The sequence below is a fragment of the Phocoena sinus genome, chromosome 6 (assembly GCF_008692025.1).
Source record: "Phocoena sinus isolate mPhoSin1 chromosome 6, mPhoSin1.pri, whole genome shotgun sequence".
Lineage (NCBI taxonomy): Eukaryota > Metazoa > Chordata > Mammalia > Artiodactyla > Phocoenidae > Phocoena > Phocoena sinus.
In genome coordinates, this window is record NC_045768.1 from 28,162,367 (window position 1) to 28,186,358 (window position 23,992).

Genomic DNA, 23,992 nt, shown 5'->3' on the forward strand with positions numbered 1-23,992 from the left:
TCCAATAGAAGCAAGAAATAAAGATTTTTGTTGTGACATTTCCAATCTCATCAACTATTTCCAATGAAATACCAACACACTTTAGCCCAAACCACGTGTCAGAGAGCTGGATGTGGCTATGGGCCGCCAGTGTGCAACTTCTGATTAAAAACTAAAGTGCAGGGGCTTCCCTGGTGGCGCAGTGGTTGAGAGTCCGCCTGCCGATGCAGGGGACATGGGTTCGTGCCCCGGTCCGGGAGGATCCCACATGCCGCGGAGCGGCTGGGCCCGTGAGCCATGGCAGCTGAGCCTGCGCATCCCGAGCCTGTGCTCTGCAACGGAAGAGGCCACAACAGTGAGAGGCCCGCGTACCGCAAGAAAACAAAAACAAAAACAAAAAACTGAAGTGCATAAATTTTGGGAGTCCAAAAGCAGGGTGCTGATGGAGGCTGTTCCGGGGTCAGGACCAGCATGGACACAATCCCAGCAGTAAACAAGGGTATGTGGGACTTTGAGGCACCAATCAGTGGTACTGCTGTGTGCTAGTGACAGGGCAATTGGCTGCTGAAAATTAGAGGCTGACTGGCTTCTCTAGATCTCTGTGGAAGCCCCCAGGGCTCTTAGGCAGTTCAGGGAGAGGGAGGGGAGGAAGGAAATCTCAAGAAAGAGATATGGGATTTCCTGCTAATAGGTAGGCAAGTGGGGATTTGAGTAATTAAATAAAAGATGAAAAAGAGATATGACCGTATTTGAACTCTAGGCTGGCAAAGTAGTTTATACTGGTTAATCTAATTGAAAATATCAATTTAAAAATCCACAGATTGGAATTTTGGAAAAAAGTCATATTAATTCAGTTATTGGACATTGAGGAAAGGTTATATTGTTGTTTGGGATAATAGTATAGTAACATAATAAACGGCATTAATAATAACAACAGCAGTCTTTTATTTATTAATTTATTTTGGCCACGCCTCAGGGCATGCGGGATTGGACCCGTGTCCCCTACAGTGGAAGCACGGAGTCCTAACCACTGGACCGCCAGGGAATTCCCAACAACAGCTGTCTTTTTTTTTTTTTTTGCGGTACACGCGGACCTCTCACTGTTGTGGCTTCTCCCGTTGCGGAGCACAGGCTCCGGACGCACAGGCTCAGCGGCCATGGCTCACGGGCCCAGCCGCTCCGCGGCATGTGGGATCCTCCCGGACCGGGGCACGAACCCATGTCCCCTGCATCAGCAGGCAGACTCTCAACCACTGCGCCACCAGGGAAGCCCCAACAGCTGTCTTTTATTGAGCACTTACCACATGCCAGGCACAGTACAAGCACTTCACATGTACTAGCTCATTTAATACCCATAGATACCCTATAAGGTAGTTTCTACTATTACTTCCATTTGATAGATGAGTAAACTGAGGCACAGAGAGGTGAAGTAACATGCCCAAGGACCCACAGACATGTTGTACAAATAAGGAGTTTTCACTTAGCAATGGCCTCCTAGGATTGGTTTTAAATCCTCTCACTTTTTTAAAAAATTTATAAACCTACTCACCAAAAAGTTCTAGCTGTCTTAACAATTTCATCTCTCCATATTCTCTTCTGTTCTTTGTTACTGTGTATGCATTCTTCTAAAATATGTCAGGTTTTACTGTTTCCATGTGGTGATTTATGGTTTGCCTTTCTGCAGTTGTGAACTATCCCCTCTCACTACTAATCTACAAACTCTCTTCTTAATGCCATTTTTCTTAGGTAAAAAGTACCATATGCTTATCCTAGAAATTTTGTAAAATACAGACATGTATGAAAAAATTAATCCTAATCCCACCATCCACAGAAAATAGCTGTTAACTTTTAGGTGGCATTCTTTCCATTCTTTTCTATACACATATAGTCAATGAAAAAGACTACAAATACACGGCTAACTATTTTTACGGAATATAAATCATATATACACATAGCTATAGCTTTGCTTTTTTCAGTTAACATTTATCATGAGTTGTTTCCCATATCACCACCTTTGACAACATTATTTTTAATGACTATACATAGAATTCAATCATATGAGTTTACCAGAATTTATTTTAGAATCTTAGATGATTAATAACCATTAACCATTAGATGATTTACTATTTTAAAAATGTTCACTCCTGGAGATAACATAGTACAAACATTTTGAATATAAGTCTTTGACCATAGTTTTGGATATTTCCCTAGGGTAAATTCCTCCAAGTAAAATTAGTGGGTCAGTAGTTCTTAACACATGTTGCTACGTTGCCTGTCAGAATGTTGGGGCCATTCACACGCCACTAACACCCTCAGTTTTTTGTTTTTTTTTTTTTGCGGTACACGGGCCTCTCACTGTTGTGGCCTCTCCTGTTGCGGAGCACAGGCTCCGGACGCGCAGGCTCAGCGGCCATGGCTCACGGGCCCAGCCGCTCCACGGCACGCGGGATCCTCCCGGACCGGGGCACGAACCCGTCTCCCCTGCATCGGCAGGCGGACTCTCAACCACTGCGCCACCAGGGAAGCCCCACCCTCAGTATTTATGATCTTCACTTTTACATCACTCTCCGTTTTCCTTAACCTCTCAGTTTATTTCCTTATATGTCAGGACTGGGCCCTCCATTGAGCTGTCTTTTCTCATTCTAGTAGTGTGTTGAGGGCCTCCCATCCCCAGCAGTAAGCAGCCAGATGTGGGGACTTCCTGCTGAGCTTTGTTGGGTAACGGAGCTAATCCAGAGGAACCAGCTTTAGGGTCAGCTAAACTGACCTGTGGGAAGCCCCAGGCCTCTGGGAATGGTGCCCATCCCCACTAATTTACATACCGTGGATGATTCTTCACGGGTAGGTTTCCAGGACAAGTAACCAAGCTAAGAAATTGCTCAGATTTCACTGGACAGCATCAGTCACTGGAAGCATGGCAATGAAGAAGGGAAATGAAGGTCTGCTTCCATGGCCTGGTCACAGCACAACAGCTAGACAGTGTTGTCTTTGAGGGGGCACAAACATTCGTTCTAGAAGCTATGAAGGGCACTGGTGCAGGGACGAGTCAAACCAACATCAGAACACCAAGGGGACAACAACAAAGGGAAGACCATGCACTAGAGAAGGAATCATCTCCAAAATTCTGAAGAGGAAAAAGAAAGGCTTGCCTCTCTAGCGGCCCAAAAGAAAAGGGAAATCTGGAACATTTCCTAGGCTTTCTTTGTTTTTTAATGACTTATCCTCTTATTAATATGTCAGAGAGAAGGAAAGCTCCTGGCTAAGAAATAACAGTCCCTCATCCCAGAAATCACAGCCAGGAATATGGATTCTTAACAAGTGTCGAAAAAGCACTCTGAGTAAGGAGAGAAAAATGCAGATACATCACTTCTGTTATAATAAATGCTTGATTTCTTTTAATCCCGAGTCCAATTATTTTCTTTTCAAACTTAAGGGTACTGTCTGCCCTATTAATTAAGGGTATTTGCCTATTAATTTGAGTACTTAAAAAATATCTGCCTATAATATTTCTCTCTCTCTCATCTACCCTCTACCCCATTTCTTTTTATCTAATGAATTCTAATCCTCTCTCTTCTCTGTCCCTCCTGCTTCTTGAATAATAGCACAGCAGAGTTAGTCATTTAATCCCATCCCTCTCCTTCAATAATCTTACACAGGAGGACAGGGGTGGAGATGAGAAGGATTTCCAAGTAGGGAAACTACATGAGCAGAGATGCAGAAAGTTTGTGGAAGGGGGAGTGGGTAGATAGGGATGGGGGGATGGAAGAGGCTTCAAAGGCCTTTTGTGTCACGTTTGCAAAGGTCTTTGTAGGTTTTCTTAACGGACTTTGAGGGATTGTTTCTTTGCAAGCAATGGAGAACCATAGGAAGTTTTGAAGGGGAGAAAGATATGATTAGATACTTTTTGTTTTTGTGTTGGCTTGCTTAGCTTTTTTCCCTTCAAGCAAAAATCACTCCATTGTGGTAGGAAAGATAAATAGGAAGAGGAAGAAACTAAAGGCAGGAATAGCAATTTGGAGGTTTCCCAGTCCTTTGGCTTGGATTTAGACAAGTGGGGATGGAGAGTAAGGGACAGATTTAAGAGATATTTAGGAGATTCAATTGGCCTGACTTGGGTGCTTTTTAGGATGAGAAGAGAAAGATGAGGTCAGAGAGATGAAAAGTCAAACAAGTATGACTCTGATTTCCCACAATGTGTGGATGAGGATGTCATTAAATGAAATTGAATCATAAGATGCATATGGAGGATGGAGATTTAAAGGGAAGATAAAAAAAATAAGTATGGGGTTTAGTTGCAGAATGTCCTATTCAGTGTTGTGGTGGTAAATGTTAAAATTGGCTTTCCAAAAGAAGAGAAAGAAAGAGAGAGAGAGAGAGAGAGAGAGAGAGAGAGAGAGAAAGAGAAAGAAGAGAAAAGAAAGAGAGAGAAAGAAAAGAAAGGAAGAAAGAAAGGAAGGAAGAAAGGAAAGAAGGAAGGAAGAAAGGAAGAAAGAAAGAAAGAAAGTATAAAATAAAAGGAAGAAAAGAAAGCCCTGACTGTATCAGATTTCAATGGTGTTAATATTCCAAACCATGGGCTGATTTTAAGCTCACCCTGTGGAAGTCACTTGGTGCAGAATTGGGGAGAGATATACATACACAGTCAGCAGTTCTGAGCTGGAGCGAGCACACCACTGGTCCCACTGAATGCCCCACCATGTATGGGGGGGGCGTACCATCCCGGAGCCCAGCAAGGAGATGAGAGCTGGCGACACAGGGTTTATGTGAAGCCAAGGGGAGTGGATCATGTAAAAATAAAAAGAGAAAACCAGTATTAGGAGACATTATACAAGGACAGAGGAGTCAGGAAAAGTCGTTAAAGAGGCAGGAGGGTCAGAAGAGAACCAGATTCAGGAAATAAAAGAGATGAACTTGTTTCAGGAAGGAAGGTGTGGTGGGTAGTGTCAAATATCAGAGATCAGGTAGCCCAGGGACTTAAAGGAGGTCATCAGCGTTACCCATTCAGCAGTCTTTCTGCACTTGAGGTATTTTTCTGTTTTTCTACATGAAAATGTTTTATAATGATAAGAAAGAAAGCACATATACCCCTCTCTCTCTCTTTTTAAGGAGGTCATTAATGAATCTGGAGAGTGGTGGGGGCCAGAGTTTGCCTGAAATGGGCTGGAGAGCAAATAAAAGGGAGGGATAACAGATGAAATCTTTTCAGCAGTTTGGCAGTTAAAGGCAGGAGAGCTTGAAGGGAGGCAGGTTGGATGGCTGGCTTTTAAAAAGAATTATAGCTCATTGATCAACTAGTAATTCAGGGGAATATGTCTGTCTATAATCCAGACTAACTTGCTGATCCCAATGAGAAGCAGAACAAACATCCTACTCAAGTCCAGAAGCAGTAATGTTTTTGAATGTTGCTACATGTCAATAGGAGTCACATTAATAAAGAAGGGGATTGCATTGGTCCAATTATATTGAATTTGTAGGTACTGAAAGCCTATGCAATACATGGTTTACTCCACAAATAATGGTGATTCCTTGTATGTTTTGTTTGTTTGTTTGAATATCTATAGCTTGAGAATTTGTTTCTAACCATGAATTGGAATTAAACTGACTCAGATATGAACTGTAGGTCCTTTTATTCCATTTTACATGAAAGAAGGATTACCTATTTTTTTTTCTTTAATTTTGAGGTGGCTGTCATTCTCCAGGAATTCTCAAAAAGTCCAGCTATTAGGTCTTAATTGTAACAAATTCTGCTTGAGAAGTTATTTTTAGAATATTTTCTGTTTTATTCTTCATTGACTTCCTGTAATACTCTATTTTTTTCAGAGTTTCCAGGAATCAAACAGTATGCTATGCACGTGTGATGAAAATCACTTATATTTAAATAATGTGTGCATGTACATTTATGTAGACAAGTTAACAGATATTATATATCAAAGCAATTTCCAAGCAAAACCTTTTAGGTAATCCCTAATTTAAAAGTCTCAACAGAATGAAAATCTGTAGCTTCATGACCTCTAGCAGGGTCTCCGAGGCCACAGCTGCCTGAATTCTGTAGTTAAAAGATTCCAGGGTCATCTCAGAATAGAACTTCAAGACACCCAGGCTACATTGACAGAATCAGCTTCTCCGGAGCCACAGCAACAAAGAAGGGCCATTCCACTTGTTTGGAAAGGGTCACCTAGGGTGGGGACCTAGAGTGTTGGTGTTAGGAATTGAAGGACTTGGAGGAAAGCTCGCTGAAGCATACTCTGGAACAAATCGACCTGTGACATTCAAGGGAGAGAATTCATGCTTTTACGCTTTCTCAAGGGACACATTCTCTTAACCTCTAACTTTTGGAATTCAGTATTTTTGTCATGTGAACCTGTCGTACTTGCAAAGTTGTGGGCTTGGTGTCAGCAGACTCAGGTCCTTGTGTCCCTTGGCCAAATCACTTAGACTTTTTGGGGATTTGGGCTCTTTTACTGGTAGAAATCAACACGACTAATAAGCATATTTCAAACATTATGGTGTGTTCATGTATTCATTGCAGAGGTGAGCAGATTCTTGATACCATAGGTTGTTCTTAGTTAAAAATGATCACATTTGGCGTTGGGGCCATAGACCTGTGTATTCAGAATCAATGGCTGTCCTCTCTGGGGCTTTCATCTCCTTCTTGGCCTCATCTCCTTTCTCCAACAGTCTATCTTTGTCTCATTTGCACAGAAGTTACTGTCACCCATTCCCCAAGAGAACAATCTGAGGGATTACTTTAGTAGGGGGTGATCTTGGGAACTATAGCCTTCAGTTCCAGAAAGAATGCTTTTGGTGGTGGGATTTCAAGCACTGTGATAGGTGGATGGTGGGGTGGGTGGGCAGGGAGTGGAGAGTCAGATAGACATAAGCACTTCCATAAGTCACACTTGGAATGGTAACACCTCCTCCAGGAGCTTTCCTCTATATCCAGAGGGTCAGAACGATTACTTTGAGCTCTTGGCTAGATCTGGAGTTTTAAAATTTTGGCATGGGACAATCTTTATAGGCCATTTTCTGGTACCAGAAAATGACATCAATAGTCAGCTACCAACACCCTCTTTGTTTATATTGCCATTCTTCCCAGGAGCTCAAATGAACAAAATGCACTTTCGGAAAACCCCTGTGAGGCAGGGAGAGCATATATGTTCTGTTTTATGGACAAAGAAATGGAGGCAGAAAGTTGTGGATCATGTGGTTCAGTCAAATTTGACCCCAGAACCCATTCTCTTGACCAGGGTTGTCCTTTGACCCAGGCAAGAGGGACTCCTCTCGTGGGCCCTGGGCTGCAGAAGGCTTGGCTGTGGCCCGCCTCAAACCTCATCCCTTCCTAAGTGTGAAGAGTCCACAGGACCTAGGGGCCAGGCCACCACAGTTATGAGTTGCCTGGACCCCAGAATTCCTTGCAGTAAGGCCCCTAAGTGCACTTCCAGGGCTTGCATGGGCCCCCTCCCTGGATCTGTCCTGAGTGTTGACAGAACCACTGACATGTGGACCTGGGTTCAAATCATAGCCTGGACTGTATCATGGAGGGGCTTGTGCAGCTAGGGGCCCACATGCACACCTGGAGGTTCTTCTGGAATATGATGGAGCTGGGGGTGGGAAGAGAAGTTGGCTGGGGGCCAGCTCTCCCACTCCACCACTTTCTTGACAAAACTTAAGTCAAAGGGTGAGGAGTCTGAATGTGAATCCTCCCTTCCAGTTTGCGCCAAAGTTATCTTTGTCAGGTAGGAGAAACTTGTTTTACGTTGGTTGGCTTGATTTATGAGTTAAATATTTGCACTTAAAGTATGTGGGCCTCCATTTGTACTCTTGCTTCTGTTCCTCAAATGTTATGGGCCATCTTGCTCCTGATTGTCAAAGCCAAAGCCAGAGGAAGAAGGTGGAGAACTGGAATGGTTATGTAATTTTACAAGACTGTGATTCTCTAGCTGCACTTTGCGAATCTGTAGAAACCTAAATACAAGCCATGTGTATCTATCACTGGGACGCTGACTAATATGATGAAAATAAAAAGGGGGCTGGTCCACATTGCTCGGTTTTTTGTGGCCTTTCTCCTCCACCCAGTTTGCTAAGAGAAGGAGCAAGACGCTTTTCAGGGGTCCTCCCGGGGATCTGGGAGGCCCAGGCTGGGAACCCCAAAGGCAGTAAGTCGCCTCTTGAATTCCAAAGTCAGGGTTTGTCGTGGAAAACAACACCAGCCAATTGTCCAGAGGACTATCCACCCTCTCCCACACCCTGCGCACTTGAAAGGCAAAAAAAGACTAAAGGGTTGGCATCCCGAGGGGTTGCAGCCTCGCGGTCTCTTCCCCTTCCTCCTCCTCCCTCCGCCCCCTAAGTCCCTCTGACTGAGTAAATGAACAAAGGAAACAAAAATTGCTGAAAGCAAGAGTTTAGAGGAAGCGATGTCCACTTGTGCTGTTGGCTGCCCTGAACCTTGATAAGAGTCTCTGTTAGGCGCAGGCCCAAGCCCTGCGTTTGCCGCTGGTCCTGGGCTGGCCGTCCCGGAAGGGGCGAGGGACGCGGACCCCCACCAGCACCCTCCGCCCCCAACCCCGCGCGCTGCAGGACGTCGCCCGTTTAAGGGGCGGGGCGCGGCTCCACGTGCTTTCTGCTGAGTGACTGAACTACATAAACAGAGGCCGGGAAAGGGGGCGGGGAAGGAGGGAGAGAACAGGCTTTGACCGATAGTAACCCCTGCGCTCAGCGCAGCGGAATCTATAAAAGGAACTAGTCGCGGCAAAACCACGGTAATTCTGAGGAAGAGTGAGTGCGGCCGGGGCCGGAGGAGCGGCGCCGACACCTCTCTCCGCGGGCGCAGGTGGGCATAACAGGGGGCGCCGCGTGACCAGCGCCGCCACAGCCCATTTCTGGCGGCGCTTTGCTCCCTTTCCCCCACTTCTTTCCCAGAAGGGTTTTTCAAGGGGTGGGGGAAAGAGCCGGAAACAAAAAGTGGCAAACAGGTAAGAGGCTCTCCAGAAACTTGGGCTGGGGTTATTGTTTTGTTTCAGGGCCGAGGAGACTTTGGGAAGCGCTGGGTTTCGGGGACTTTAGTCCGAACCCCCCCACGTCCCCACCTCCTGCAGCGCAAATGGGGGGGGCGTAAATGGGGGGGGACGTCCTAGGACGAGCTCTGGCAACCTAAAGACGCGGCGCCGCTGTGCTCAGGGTTCGCCCGGCGGTGGAGCCCGGGGAGCATCTTTGAGCGCGGAGACCCGAGCGCAGTACCTGGGGCGCAGTGGAATCGGGGGTTCCTGGTGGTGCTGGGGGCGCTGCAGCCGGAGTGGGGAGAGTGGCAGGTCTGGCACTGAGCTCTTCCCTTTGTTTGGAAGCGCCTGAGCCGGCTGGAATCCTCTCTGGCTGCGGGTCGGCCGGCGCCCACCCGGACAAATGCTAGTCCTCAGTCTCCACTCCGTTCTTGCTAGTTGGACTCTGGTCTGAGGATCGGTCCCCTGCGCCCCCGGACTGGAGCGGCGCGTTCTTGTTCTCCAAGAACGCGACTGGGAGGTGCACCAAACCGGGTCCCTAGCGCTAGTGCTCATTTGAGGCCTCGGGGGCTTTGTTTGGGTCCTTTCTACGGTCTCCGTACGCTCCCCGGAGCTGTTTCCTGACGCAGCTGGGGCGACGAGAGTTCTGTTTCTTTAAAAAACGTTAGACTTAGAAGGAGGGCCTGAGGAAACCTGGAGCTGAGGTGCCCATTCCCCTGTCTCCCATCTTCCTGCCCTTTGCTGCTTGTCTCTTGGGGCAGCCTCAGGCCGGGCACGGATGGGGAAGCTGGGGCGAGATGGTGTAGCGGAATGACCGAGAGTAACCCCGGCGGGCGGTGCAGAGCTCGCAGCTCCGCTGGCGGGCTGCGCTCCGCGGTGGGGGGAGGGATGGCTGGGCGCCGGCTACGGGTGGCCACGGGGGGACTGATCCACAGCGCCTCCTGGCCGGGTGGCCTGGGAATCGGCTCCTTGGCCGGAGTGAGGCCGGGCTGTACGAGGCGTTGTCGATCGAGGGTTCCTGACCGAGATGCAGTGAAGACGGGTGTTTGCATACTGGGAGGAAACCTGGGGAACAGGCGAAAGCGCGTCTGGTTCTGTTTTGTTACAATGGTTCCCAACTCCCAGAGCGTTGCTAAATGGAAGGTTCTTGGGGTGTGGGCCAGTGCCAGGGTTGTGTGTAGGTGCCTCTTTTTCAACACTTATCAAAAAGAAGGGAATACACAAGATAAAAGAAAATAAGGAGAGAGAAAGAAAAAGGGAGAGAGAAAGAAATGCAGCACTACAAAAGCGATACCATCAGCTTTTGAAACCAACACTTTTCAGTGACACAACAAACTGAGCGAGTAGTATATACATTAATATAATAGAGGACAAATTTGATATTTAAAAAAATTCTTTGGTGATGAAAATCAGCAAGTCACTTTCTAAGGCCCGGTCCCCACCTCCCCACAGAGAACACCTCACAAAATTTTGCAAGTTCAAAAGCAGAGTTTTTCTGGTTCTTTTAACAATAGTTTGGGACTCAAACCCAAGTTTTGATCTGCTTTTCAGACAAAATTTAAATCCCAACTAAAAAAGTACTTAGTTTCTCATTTCCCCTTTTATTAATATTTCTGCCCATCTTCCTCATACCTACCACAAATTAACGGAGGCTTTCTTTTGTTCATATCCTTCTCTTGAGGCATTTCTCCCAAATGCAAGAAAGTGTGAAAGCATGGAGAAGTTTCTGGAGTAGAACCTCTTCTGATGGTATAATAATTTTCAAGTACAAAGTTTTCATTGTCAGCTTGTTCCCCAAGTGCTCCTTTTATAGGAGCTTTAATGCTTTATGCAGTAATTTATGATAGAGTTTTGGGAAAACACTGGATACACAGAACACATTAGTATTTACTTGAGAAAAAGCAGTAGAATCAGAGTGACCAGGCTTCGATGACCACAGTTCATTTAAGGGGTAAGAATTTCTACTGTACTCAGAGTAATTCATTAGCCGCCTTGCAGGGACCAGCCTAGTGTTCAGAATGACATATCTGATTGTGAAGGGAATACCTGTGATATGTGTCTCCCCTCCAGATGAGCATTTGAAATCTCAACCCTCAGTTTACATCTAAATAGAGGCCTGTAAGGGACCCTGGACACCTTTTGACTTAGAGAATATTTACAGTTCATGTGAGACAGTGTAAGACAGTAGCTTAGGATTGGAAAAGGGTGATTAAGGATTGGTTGTTTTCAACCTCTGCTCTAGGAAACCTTAATGCTTACGTTATTAAAAATGAATGAAACCGAATGAAACTCAGCAACACAGCTTTTTATTATCTTCTGTAGTATTTACCTTATATGGAGAGCAGTTGGAATATTTTTCCATCAAAAATTTTTTTAGGGGATCTTCCTTCCCATAAACCAAGTTGCTTATGCTGTATTCAGAGTGATTGTAAATATCTTTGCTATTTTAATTTTTAGCCCCTAAGATAAATGGACATTATCTTAGACTCCTTAATTATGAACTTTTTTTAGAATCTAGAAAACACCAATATATGTGATTTTTACATTTCTAAAATACTCTCGAATCCAAATACATTTTTATTTACTATCTGGATGTTAAAGGAATAATGAAAGTATAATGCTCCTTACGGTCAATTACCTCAGTATCAAATTTTAAAGATCTTGCTGAAAATTTGTTTTAATTTAACTATTCTGGGAGAGGGGCTTCACTGCCCCTCATATTTGCATGTGGAACTAATCATAAGTGCCAAAGTTATTGCAATATTTATTTAATAGACACTGTTAAATAGCACCAGGTGCCAAGTACTGATACAAATGTTTTTCAAATACTATTTTAATTTTTACAACAAATCCACTTATTATCCCTATTTTGCAGACTGAGAAACAGAGAGGGTAACTAACATGTCCCCAGCCACACAGCTTGCAAGTGGCAAAGCTAAGTTTTGAACCCAGCCAGTGAGCCCCAGATTTCTTTGACTCCCACACTAAGCAGTGAGGTGGTACAATTTCAGTTGCCATGGGCAGAGCACTTTGTGAGGATGCTTGCTGAGTTCCGGTATATTCATCTGCTCTAGCCTTTATCAGAATCTGCAGCCTGTGTTATATTTCCCTTGTTGCTATGAGTGGGCCAGACAAGTTCTTTTCAGCTTGTTGGGACATTGGTTGTGTAGGGATTGCAACACCATGGAAAGGATAGACAATAAAATTTGCTCAACTCTAATTCTTTACTTGGTTTAAAATGAAAAATTTACTCTCGTTTTAGTCAAGTATTTGTGAGTAGGTCTACGATGATCTCGAAATCTTTTCCTGTGTGATGCATAGAAAATGGATAGACAGAGGATTTGGCTGTAAAAGGATAAGGAACAAAAGAAAAAGGGAAGGGATTTCCCTGTGGCCCACTGGCTAAAACTCCGAGCTCCCAATGCAGGCGGCCCGGGTTTGATCCCCTGTCAGGGAACTAGATCCCATATGCCACAATTAAAGATCCCACATGCTGCAACTAAGACCCGGCACAGCCAAATAAATAAATAAAATAAATAAATAAATAAAAGGGGAGAAAAAGGGAAGAGAACTATTAGTTAGCTGTCAATCTTAATTTTGGTGAATTTTTAAAATTGGTTATTGTACAATATGACTTCTGCTTGTTTTACCCCTAATTATGTCTTGGACCTTCTGAAATAAACCGTTTTTCTGTTACTGCCATTACAGTCTAGGAATCAAATTTAGCCTTTTCTTAAGGCATCTTTCTCTGAAAGTACATACAGTTTCAAAGTCAGCTTAATAAAAGTGAAATAGGTTGGGAAACTCTTTTTTCTTATTAAGTTGGTGTAGCACCTTAGAAATAAACTCTTAGGAAAGATTTCTTCTTGATAAAAAGTTACATTATTGTTGATTTACCTTATGCTGGGTGTTGTTTCAAGCATTTCACATGTAATAATTTAGTTCATTCTCATGAGAACCACATGAGGTGGGTTCTGTTACTATCTTCATTTTACAGATGGGGAAACTGAAGTATAGACAGGGTAAGTAGCCTGATCATGGAGTTTGTAAGTAAGTAGTGGAGCTGAGGCTGCATCCCAGGCAGTCTGGTTTCCATGAATTTACTAATAGCAGGGTAAGGACTTCATTAAAATATCAGAGTTTTGACAAATGAAATACTAGCAAAAGGCAAATAATGAGTCTCACTTTTCGTATGGATATTTCCAGCTGCAAATAGTTCCCTGGGTAGGTAACCAGCATAGGTGCTGTTAAAGACGCACATTTTTGAAATATCTGAAGCCAGCGGAAGAAAATCTCACATGTAAAATTGCTTTCAGGTAGTGCCTTTGGTTGTTCTGCATTCTGTTGAGATGATAAGCTGTATTAAAGCAAAGATCATTTACTCTGAGGAGCATCAGACTTGGTTCCTAAAACAAAGGAAAATTTGAAATCCTGTCTTTTTCCATTTTGAAAATCTACTCTAAGACCTGATTTAAATGCCATCCTTCTCATAAGCTCTCCTGAATTCACACCTTCCTGCCAACACAGAGTTAAAATTAATTATCCCCTTCTTTTTTGCTCCCATAGGATTGGATCACAGCACTATTCATGTCATGGGTTTAATTGTGTTTTTGTTGTTGTTTTCGTTGTTGTTGTTATAGTTCACATTTATTTGTCGTCTTCTTGAGCGTATGCTTCTCCAGGAGGGCTTTGATTCATTCTCCTAGTCCTTAATTCACCCTCCTTGATATGGAAGGGGATTCAATAAATGCTGACTTAAACAAGTCAGAGAGAATGGGGAACTAATGTTGGTTTTCTATATTCTAAAGATGAATTGAAATGTTGGGATAATCACAGAAAAGCTAGGAGTTCATTCTTTCCTTAGTGGAGTAAAGTGGAATGAACCTGATGAAACATGGGACAGCAAAACTGTGGATTATTTTGCTTCAAGAGTAAGTAATAAAACAGTTTCTTGTGAGTTTTTGAAAAAGCATGAACAGAAATTGGAAGTAAATATAATTTGTGATGAAAAATGTGTCATTAATGAACTATTTAAATGGAGAGCATGTTCGAAACTACAGAAACAGTACTGCAAATGCCTAAGGTCTCTCAAAAGGTGAGCCCTATTGATAAAGAAATGAAGAAAGGACGACCAAATGGTATGAAAGTTCTATGCTCCTTCAACCATCCTACCAACAGCTGGTTAATAAATATTCCTTTTGAAGAGTTAAAACCTGGACAACTTGAAAAGGCTGAAATACTTTATGTTTCAAAATGTGGGACATTTTATGTGAAGTTATCTAAAACTAAAAAGATTTTATCAGATTTAACAGTATTAATTACTAAAGAAGTAAAAAAAACCTCTTTTTTGTCAATGGAAAATATTGAAAAAGGCTTAGAATGCTTGGTAAAATCTAAAAAACTTTGAAGTGGTATTGATCCAAAGTAGAAAAAAGTGTGTTGATGAGAAAGTGCTTGTTTTTTTAGTAGATCATAGTAGGTATGAAATAGTGCCTTTATGTAATACCAAGGTGCTTACTAAGGAAATCAGAAATATGCCAAGACAAGCTGTGCCTTGTAAATGGATTTGGTTTGAAAATTTTAGGAACATGCCATTTGAGTCCATTGTGTGTTTAGTTGCTCATTTGGAAATAAAGATTCTTTTTCTGAAAAAACAAAAAACATTTTATAAAATGTTTTAAATTCATGTAGTCTAGAAATAGAATTATATGAGGAAAAACTCTAGTTAAGTTTAGGTTTATGACAGACTGAGAAATATTAGTATGTACCTAGGCCAGTTTACTTGTAGAGCAAACAATTCTGACTCCATTCAGCTTCATTTCTCTTCTTGAGGCAGCTGTGATTTGAGAAAGTGCTGTAGTTTGTGACATTTCACATTAAACTACTTCTATTTGCACATTATTTTTTAAAAATAAGAATGAGATAATTCACTAAGTAGTTTAGAATTTAATTACTTAAAAATAGCATTTAGTTTAAAAAAAAAACCCAAAATAACCTTTTATGTATAGGATCTTTTCTTTTATTCTTTTTGTGTGTGTGTGTGTATTTGTTTAGAACTGCAACATTTTCTATGCCAAATCCAACTTCTAAGAAGCATTTGGAAGTCAGAACATTTTATTTGGCTAGTCTTGAAGTCAAGATGTTTTATGATAACTGGTGTTTAGTCCGGGACACTTCCTAGGAAGAATTTTGTATATAAAAAACTAATCAGGGGCTTCCCTGGTGGCACAGTGGTTGAGAGTCCGCCTGCTGATGCAGGGGACACGGGTTCGTGCCCCGGTCCGGGAAGATCCTACATACCGCGGAGCGGCTGGGCCTGTGAGCCATGGCCGCTGAGCCTGTGTGTCCGGAGCCTGTGCTCCGCAACGGGAGAGGCCACAACGGTGAGAGGCCCGCCTACTGAAAAAAAAAAAAAAAAAAAAAACTAATCAGTGGCTATCAATTATTGGGAGAGGATTTTTGACTACATAGAGAATATGATGAAAGCTGTGATTCTCTCCAAAGAAAAAATATACACAGGCATGTACACTCCAAATTTTACATATAATTACATACAATTTGACGTAATTATATTCCACATGTAATTTGAGAAACAGACTAAGGAGTCATGTGACCCTGGGCAAGTCATTTTACTTTTCTGAGATATAGTTTCTTGGTTGATGAGATGAAAGAGGCTGAGTACATGACTTTTAAAGAGCTATTCAAGTTTTTACGTCCTCTAACTCTATGTCTGTAGTCAGGAAAAAGGATGATTCTTTGATTGGAGCTGCCCAGAGAAATGTCCTGAGGGACAGGCTTAGCATTAGAGTAACAGATCGTGTGGGTTTTGAGAGGTGGAGTGGAAATACCCAGGGGAATGCCTAAAGAGTGTTTTTGTTTGTTTTGTTCTGTTTCTGGTTTTTTTTTTTATGAGTGTTTTGATGAGAGTGATGATGGAAGAAAAGAAGATGGTAGGAGGAGAGGAAGGTAGAAGCCTGAGGATGTTGGAATTGTCTATTTACCCTGCATTAGGTGGATGAAGACTTGAATCATGGAACCAAAAGGGGAGTTTCATCCAAAATGCAAGGGAAGGAGGGGTTGGTTGATCTCAATAAATTTCAGTGGAACAAACATGATGTAGTGAGACACAGTGAGACGTTTGTCTCATTTCTGACTCAGCATCTGGAGAATCTCTCTGAAAGAAAATGTTCATTTGGACTCTCCATTCTGGACATCTCCATTTTGAGTGTAGGTTTTGCTTCTTACATTGCAGTCTTGTTAAGCCAATACATGATAGGAAAAAAAAAAGCTGACTTTTAAGACTCATTCATCCTCCAAGAAAGGATGAGAATTGGACTAACCTTATGAAAATATTTCTAAATATCTCAGAAGATTTTCTGGGGGTAGATGGGCAAGACACAAAGTTTTCTAAAGCATTGCTCTGAATTAGTTGTTTCATAGATCATAGTAGATTAGGACTAGAAGGAAGAAGAAGGGGAAACAAAAGAAGCAAGAGTTTTCAGGATTGGGGCAGGCATGGGAGGAGGGAAGGAACTGCTAAGAAGTTGTTTGGGTTTCATATCCCTATTTACACTTGCTTTGCAAAATTTCTGTGGGATGCCAGGTTGGGAATAGTTTTTGCCAAGAGTCAAGCCAAGCTTGTTTTCTTGAAGAAGCAAGTCCCCAAGGGGATGACAGCTTGAATTCAGTTGGATCTGGTGTTTAGATGATCCAAGTTTGACATAAAAGGTAGCATTGATGGAAGCAGCAGCTTCCCTGGGAAAGGCAGAGAGAATGTAAAGGCCCAGACTGATGGCTTTATTTAAAAAAAAAAAAAAAAATCTCTTTATCTATCTCTATTTATTTATTTTGGCTGTGCCAGGTCTTAGTTGTGGCATGTGGGATCTTTTAGTTGCAGCATGTGGATTCAGTTGCAGCATGCACGCAGGATCTGCAGAGTCTTACCAACTGGACCACCGAGGAAGTCCCACAGACTGATGGCTTTAGATTGATCTGTAGACTCTTCTCCACTCCCAGATGCAGGGTCTTGGGATGGAAGTGGCAGTTTACCTTAGCTGGGGTGAGGTGTGATTTCTGGTACTGGACGAAGGAAGGAAGAGGACGACATAATATTTTAAAAATGTGTGTGTGTGTGTGTATCTGTCTATGGCTAATGTACAAAAAATACCATTAAACTGAAATTCATTTCTTCAGCAAATATTTTTCAAACACCATGTAAATACTAGGTGCCGAACAAATGTCAAAAGACTTTAAGGATCTGCCACCATGACAATCTTTAGCTTGGCGTTCAAGGTTCTTCGACATAAGACTGACCATTTTGACGGCTTTGTCCTGGACTTTAAGAGGCATCCACTGCTCTGGATTTTCTCACCAGTGATGAGCATGTAGTCTGACTCAGTAACTATCTGTTAACTGACTCTCCCTCTATGGGTTTTCCTCTTTTCTCTGATTTCTACTTTAAGAACCCCTTCCTGCTATTTTTTGGCTTCTCATCGTTCTGGAATCTCACAGCCATGTTTCGTGGTCGGCTTTTGTTTGCACTGTACCCTCTACTCTGATTCCTCACTGACAGAAATTTTGCCCCTCGACCGTGGGTAGATGAGCTCGGCGTGGGCTAGGCCTTGCCCCGCATTACCATATTTTCTCCTCACTGGATCCTGCGGTAGGCAGCGTGTAAGCCCTCAAATTATTTCAGTGGACTCACACTTTTGTAATCATCAATACATATATTTTTTAAAGTTAACTTTATATTGGTTCTCTAAATTGAAAACTGATATCAGTTGTCTCAAATAAAAGGTAATTTTTAAAATAATTAGAATGAAAGCAAATTATTTCTTAAACAGTCTGTCTATAAAATAAACTTGCTTTCTAAAGGCACTGACTCTGAGACTTGCTCTCACTTTGTTAAAAAAGGGAAATTAAGCACGTGTTAAAGAGACATTGAAGAGAAGATCAAACAGAAACTTTCTCCTTAATGTAATACAGTTTTTACAAAGGCTAAAGAAGTGCTGAAAAGAATGTTTTCTCATTGTGTGATTGAGTGTTTAATACTGTGCCTGTCCATCCCCTAAAATCCTCTACGTGGAATTTAAGTACTGCTTAAATTCATCTTGTGTAGCTTTCCTGCATTTGGGGAAATATTGAGGTTGCCCCACTTTTCACATGGTGCACCTGATACAGAGACTAGTTAAATAATTGGTTCCTGGTTCACATGCTTCGATCATGGCACAGCCGGGGGTTCAAACTCGTGTCTGAAACCCAAGCTCCAGGCAGTTTTCTTAGACTCAGAAGATCTTCTACTCCACTCTATTTATCATAAAAGCTTGTTTTCTGTTCTGTGGCTCAGAGTGGTAGAATGTCTTACCTAAATTGACTCCCCAGCAGTCAGTAACTGGAACTTAAAATCTTAGCTTCTTGCCTCTTTAATCCAGGCTTCTCGCTACTGTACCAGAATTTAGGGTAGTATTTACGGTGTCCTTTTAGGAGAGAAAAAAGAAATTGGGTCTATAAGTCTGTCCTTTCAGCTTACAATGGGCACTGAATCTTTGAATATTGAACTGACCTCATTTATTCTGTCTGTTGGTCCAATTTGAATCTTAATAGGTTTTTCAACTGGATTTTTTTTTCTCACTCTCTTAAATAAACATTGCTCTTTGCTTGTAATTTCCTTCTGATTTTCTTTCAAATCAGAAGGAAACTCCACAGAAGTCCTAAAGGTTGAGTCTTTCCTGGGGACCGTTTCCTTTATGCAAAAGTACAAAAACCCTATGCTAATTTTGGCCATTTAGGATTAATTGTGATTAAAGGCAGTTTATCAGGTCTTTTTTCTTTATTTTTAACTTTAATGATTGTGTTAATTATAGTAAGGACCTTGAGTTCACGGTAAAGAAAGCCTTTGGTCAAGTGGTGTTTATTCAGTTGTCAGTCCTGTTGCCGGATTTGCAAATTTAGTGGAATTAGTGCCATTTTCCAGTTTCCAACTCCAATCACATTTCACATGATCACAGTGTGGCTTTCTCCTTGGCTGTCTGATGCTAGGTTCCAGTGGCCTCCGTTGAGGGGAGTGGATATGCCCCTGGAGGCTGCAGAGACCAGCAAGGCACTCTGTCCTCAGGTGGAGCTCCACTGGGGACTCCGTGCTCACCTGATGTAGACACTTAGCACACGGTCGCTTGGGAGATGAGAATGTGTGCATTTTTAAATGCCAGTGTCAACCGCAGTTGAAAAAAGAGGCTAGCAGGAGTTCCACTCAATAGTTTAGTTTCATCTTTCCTTAAGCACTTTTTTATCTGGCACGTAAAATATTTGATTTGTGAAGATCTTAATGACAGTAGCACTTTCTAGAAGGAATACTCAAAATTATGATAATATTGGAATAATAGAGATCATTTTCCTCTGGGATCATCCTCCCGGACCTCAAATAATGGAGTTCATGTTGCCATTATTTGTTTTTAAAAGGATAACATCCCTCATTTTTTGTTTGTCAGAATCACAGGTAGGTGAGTTTAAACTTGTGATCTTATTCCTCTTTAATTCAGCGAGGCAGCCAGCAAAGTGGTTTGTTTTGGTTGTTATAGAGAAGAAGTTCATTTATGAAGCTGGAAGGGCAGGGCTTAGACCCTGTACCTCTGTGCCTGCCGTGGAGTCCTGACTACATCCTCACCTACCTGGTCAGCTGGTCCCCACTGGGCTGCAGGGACAGAGGCATCTCGGACACATGACCTGTGCCTGCACTGTCTCCAGAGCTGGCTGGTGAAAGAGGAGGTTCTGGAGAAGGTTGCTGGGTTTGGTCACATACTCTACGAGCTAGAACTGGAAAAGAGCCTGGAGATAAGATAACTTGTTTTGGCAAGAGTAAAAGGAATAAAGTGTTGAGGTGGAAAAATTATATCCAGGTGTTGATATGCTTCACTGAGTGAGTTCTTGACTTGAGCCTCTGGGTTTAGAGTTCAAGGCACCTGAACAATGCTGACAGTCCTGTATTAGTGGCTGAGCCCCTAGGGGAGGTACTCTTGTTAGCTGGCATGTTTACTTGTTTGCTGCCACGTTTACAGGGGTTCTAGCGCCTCAGTCTGGCAAATTACAGATTCTCCTTTGCTCACATGAAGTCCATGAAAATGAATGTCCTTCTCAACAAATTAGAGTGGCTTTGGGGAAAACCAAACTAAATGTACTCCTATTTAACCTGTGTTTCTTTGAACACAGCTGGAAATTTTGTCATGGTTTTGGGCTACCTGAACCTGTATTTCAATGACATTTCTGACATGTTAGTGTGGTGAACCTGCTTTAACTAATTTTTCTCATCCCTGAGGTCTGACTTCAGAGGCTTTCAAATTCCCCAAGTGTTTCCGAGCACCAAGTGGTCCTGGGCTCTGGGCTCAGTGTGGCAGAGGATGGTAAGATGTTGAGACACCGTAGCTTGCTGCACATGGCTTGCAGTTTAGCAGGGACCACCTGAGAAGTTGGTACACTGGAGGACGTGGTAGGGAGAGCTGAAGAGATGGAGGAATTAGAAGGCCCAGATTGCAAATAGGTAATTGACCTGGAGGCTGGAGGAAGTGGGCTGGAGAAGAAAACTGTGCTGGGTGCTAAAGATGTGGAGGACGGCGGCCTTCATGGAACAGAGGAGCTGACTGCCCCCAGAGTGGGAGAATAGTGTAACTGGGTGGTGGGGTCCCCAAACAGGGGTTTATGGTACAACAATGGCAGAAGTGGCATGAGGATACCAGCGTAACCCTTTCACATCTCCCACTGAGCTGGGCACTGCAGAGAGTTCCAGTGTGTTCTGGAAAAGCCCTTGGGGGAAATCGTGCCATCTGTGGACAAAGAAGGGAGAAGAGATTCCTTTAATAAACTGCCCGTTTTGTGCCCCATCCTTGATGAATGCTTTACGCTGTGAAGTCAGCAGCACTAATCATTGTAAATAGCTGCTGTTGGCTGGATACTTGCTTTGTTCCAGGAACTGGCTAAATATTTTATATACATTATTTGTTCTATTTAATGGAGAGGATACAGGGACTCAGAATCCCTAGGGTCCCAGAGCAGGTGAGGAGCAGAGTCAGGATTCAAAACCTGCTTTCTCTGACTCCAAAACCTCCCTTCTGTCTACCGGGCCAGTTAATTCAAGAAAATAAGAGTTAAGGACGTGTGGGGAAGTTTGCTGCACTGCAGGAAGTAGAAGGCGGTGAAGGGATTTGGGTTTGTCTGTCCCCAAGTCCTTTGAGCACTGTTACGGGAGATTGGGACTGACATATATATACCAATATGTATAAAATAGATATAACTAATAAGAACCTGCTGTATAAAAAAATAAATAAAATCAAATTCAAAAATTCAAAAAAAAAAAACTTTTTAGCCTGGGAGAAGGTTGAACATCTGAAGATGTTGACCCTTCCGAGATGTAAACCAAACAAAGTGGTTGTTTTGTTGATACAGTCACCAAGCCTTTTATCATAAAATTCTCTTGGAAAATCCTCCTCCAACAACAGGGAATATTATCCCGTCAAGTTTTTCCGCAAATAAAGGATTGCTCATGGAGGTGGGCTTGCTTGTGTTTCTGTATCACTCAGGGTGTTTGTGACTTTGACAGTTCCTTCCCTGCAGGGCCCTCTTGCTTTGGCATTATGATTATAGTTGAGAAAATTTTTCTTTCTATGACATGTAATGTAGACAGGTATTTCATTTCTAGGAGAAAGGTTCATTTTTCCTATATGCTACACATCCCCAACCAGGGAAAAAGCAAATAGTTGTATTGTTTGCTGAAGTCTTCCTTTGAAGGTTGCTCTGTGTTTGTTTAGTGGAAATCAGCAGGGGAAGAAGGGTTATCTCTAACATTTTGTCAGAATTCCTCCATAATTCTACAACAATGAAACAAGAACTTGGGGACAGGACAGATTTGCTTTCAGAAACCCTGGATCTTGTCAGTTTTAGAAGTCCTGAGATGGTTTAGCTGGTAACAACTGGACTGTTGAGAGTGATAAATAGGATCTTTGGTTGTCCAAATATCAGTGACATGATAGAAATAGATTTACCCTTATTTTCTTTTTGAATTGAAATTCAAAAAGAATCTCCTTTAAAATAGAATTGTTGACAGCATGAGGAATTATGCTTCTCAAAGGCTCGTTACAGATTTGTACAGTATTCATGTATCTCTTCTAGCTGTACGTTTTTATGTATTCATGTCATAACTCTCATTTTGAAAATTAGCTATTAGCAAATACTTTTGTCCAGGAAATTGAATATATATTTCAGGGTGAAACAAGAATGTACAGTTATCTATAAACTTATTGTTACTAATAATCAAGTAAGTATGATACATTTGGTACTTAAAAAAATATCCCCTTGAGTTACAGATTGTTAGAATTGATAAAATTCATTGGATCTGTATTTTTTAAACAGGTATTGTGATAGCAGAGCCTCTTCTAGAATGACAGGAATCTTCGAGAATGATAGAATGGCTTCCTTTTATCCTTGACTTTTATCTTGGAGGATTTCTTACATCTTTCTTTCTCCTTAAATTTGAGTATTAAAATGTTATGGTTTAAGTAGGAACACAGTTTCAGGGGTCACTGAGTACCAGCCCACGGCCTTTCTGCAGGCCTTTAAGGGTCTAGTGGCAACTAAGGACAGTTTCACTGAGTTTGTGGGTCTGCAATATGGTTGGGGAATGCGAGGGGGTAGAATTTCAGGATTAGCATGAACGACCTTACAGGTAGAGAGCTCACTGGCAACTGGAGACCAGGAAAGAAACTGAGGCAGTCAAATTAACTTCAGCCTTAATAAAACTGATGGCTCAGCCTGGGAGAGATCACGGGGGGACTCCATGGGGCGACTCCCCTCCTTCCACCACGGCAGCCATGTCCTGTCTTCAGTCATGGGTGCAATGAGCCTGTTCCAGCCTGGTTTTCTGACTGTCAGTAACCTCACTAGCCTTTTCCCTGAATGTGGCTACTGTTCCAGAGACATATACTCAGAGAGGCAATTAAAGAACAGACCTTTTCCAAGCAAGCATGCTCTGGTGGGCTTACAGATTTCATATCTTCATTCTTCAGGACCCTCTACATCTCTCTGGAGACGAGATGCAGCAACACCTGTGATCCTTGCATTTGCATCAGCATCTCATGAAGAGGCCATTCGTTGAGCTTTACCGCCAACACGTTTACTACAATTCATATGTGATATAGTTAAATCCTGCCGTAAATCCACCTCCTGCTTTTGTTAACGGCTAGTTATTTATTGAGATAAGACATCTAGAAACAGTTTTGTCAGGAGAGATGCTGATCGCTGTTGTCACAGATTTCAACTTCTATCTCACTTCTGGTGACTGTGGGGAAATTTGTCTAACAAAGAAGAACACACACACACATTTATTTATTTATTTATCTATCTATTTATTTATTTGCTTAAAATTTAGAGAAATAGCTGTCATAAAACCACTGGTTTTAGAAGACGAAAATTAGTTGCTGACTGCATATTTGCGGTGTATGAACTCTTTGGGTAGAACTGATAGGAAAAATGTGTTCAGAAGAAGAAGCAGAATTGTAGGAGGAATATAGTAGTGGGAAAGTGGGAACAGTTGTTGACAAGTTATTTCTTGAGAAACCTGGGGGCCAGCTCTAACTCTAGGGGGTGAACCTGGGCAGGCCACTTGCTTTTGGGGGCCTTGGCTTCTCTATAAGATTGGGGTGTGGTGGAAGCTGGTCTCCAAAGCCACAGTGAGCTCTTTCTATCAGCTGGGGGTTGGCCTTGCACAAGGTTGTCCTCTTCTGCCTTGTGGAGCCGACTTTTCTGCTCCAGTGAGAAACGGTGGCTGTGTGGTCCCCACTGGAGACCGTCCTGTCCTGGAGCAAGCAGGCTAGAGGGTGGTTCCCACCCTTTGACAGAAACTCAGTCTCACGTGCTCACAGCGTTCTTGCAGGGAGGAAAAAGACCAACCAACCCTTGGTAACTGCACAAACTAAGAGTTTCAGGTAGCAGCGTACGCACGTGCAGTTTTTTTTTCCTTACTACGTGTCTGT

General features: G+C 42.6%; 1 protein-coding gene across 3 annotated transcripts in view; it reads left to right on the forward strand.

Moving 5' to 3' along the window:
- Positions 1–8,746: 8,746 nt before the first annotated feature.
- Positions 8,747–23,992, forward strand: part of ABCA1 (ATP binding cassette subfamily A member 1) — a 138,251-nt gene continuing 123,005 nt past the window's right edge. For 2 of the 3 annotated variants that reach the window (XM_032634674.1, XM_032634676.1), the window contains exon 1: positions 8,747–8,809. The gene's annotated coding sequence lies outside the window, so the exon portion shown is untranslated. The other variant, XM_032634675.1, reaches the window with a different exon arrangement.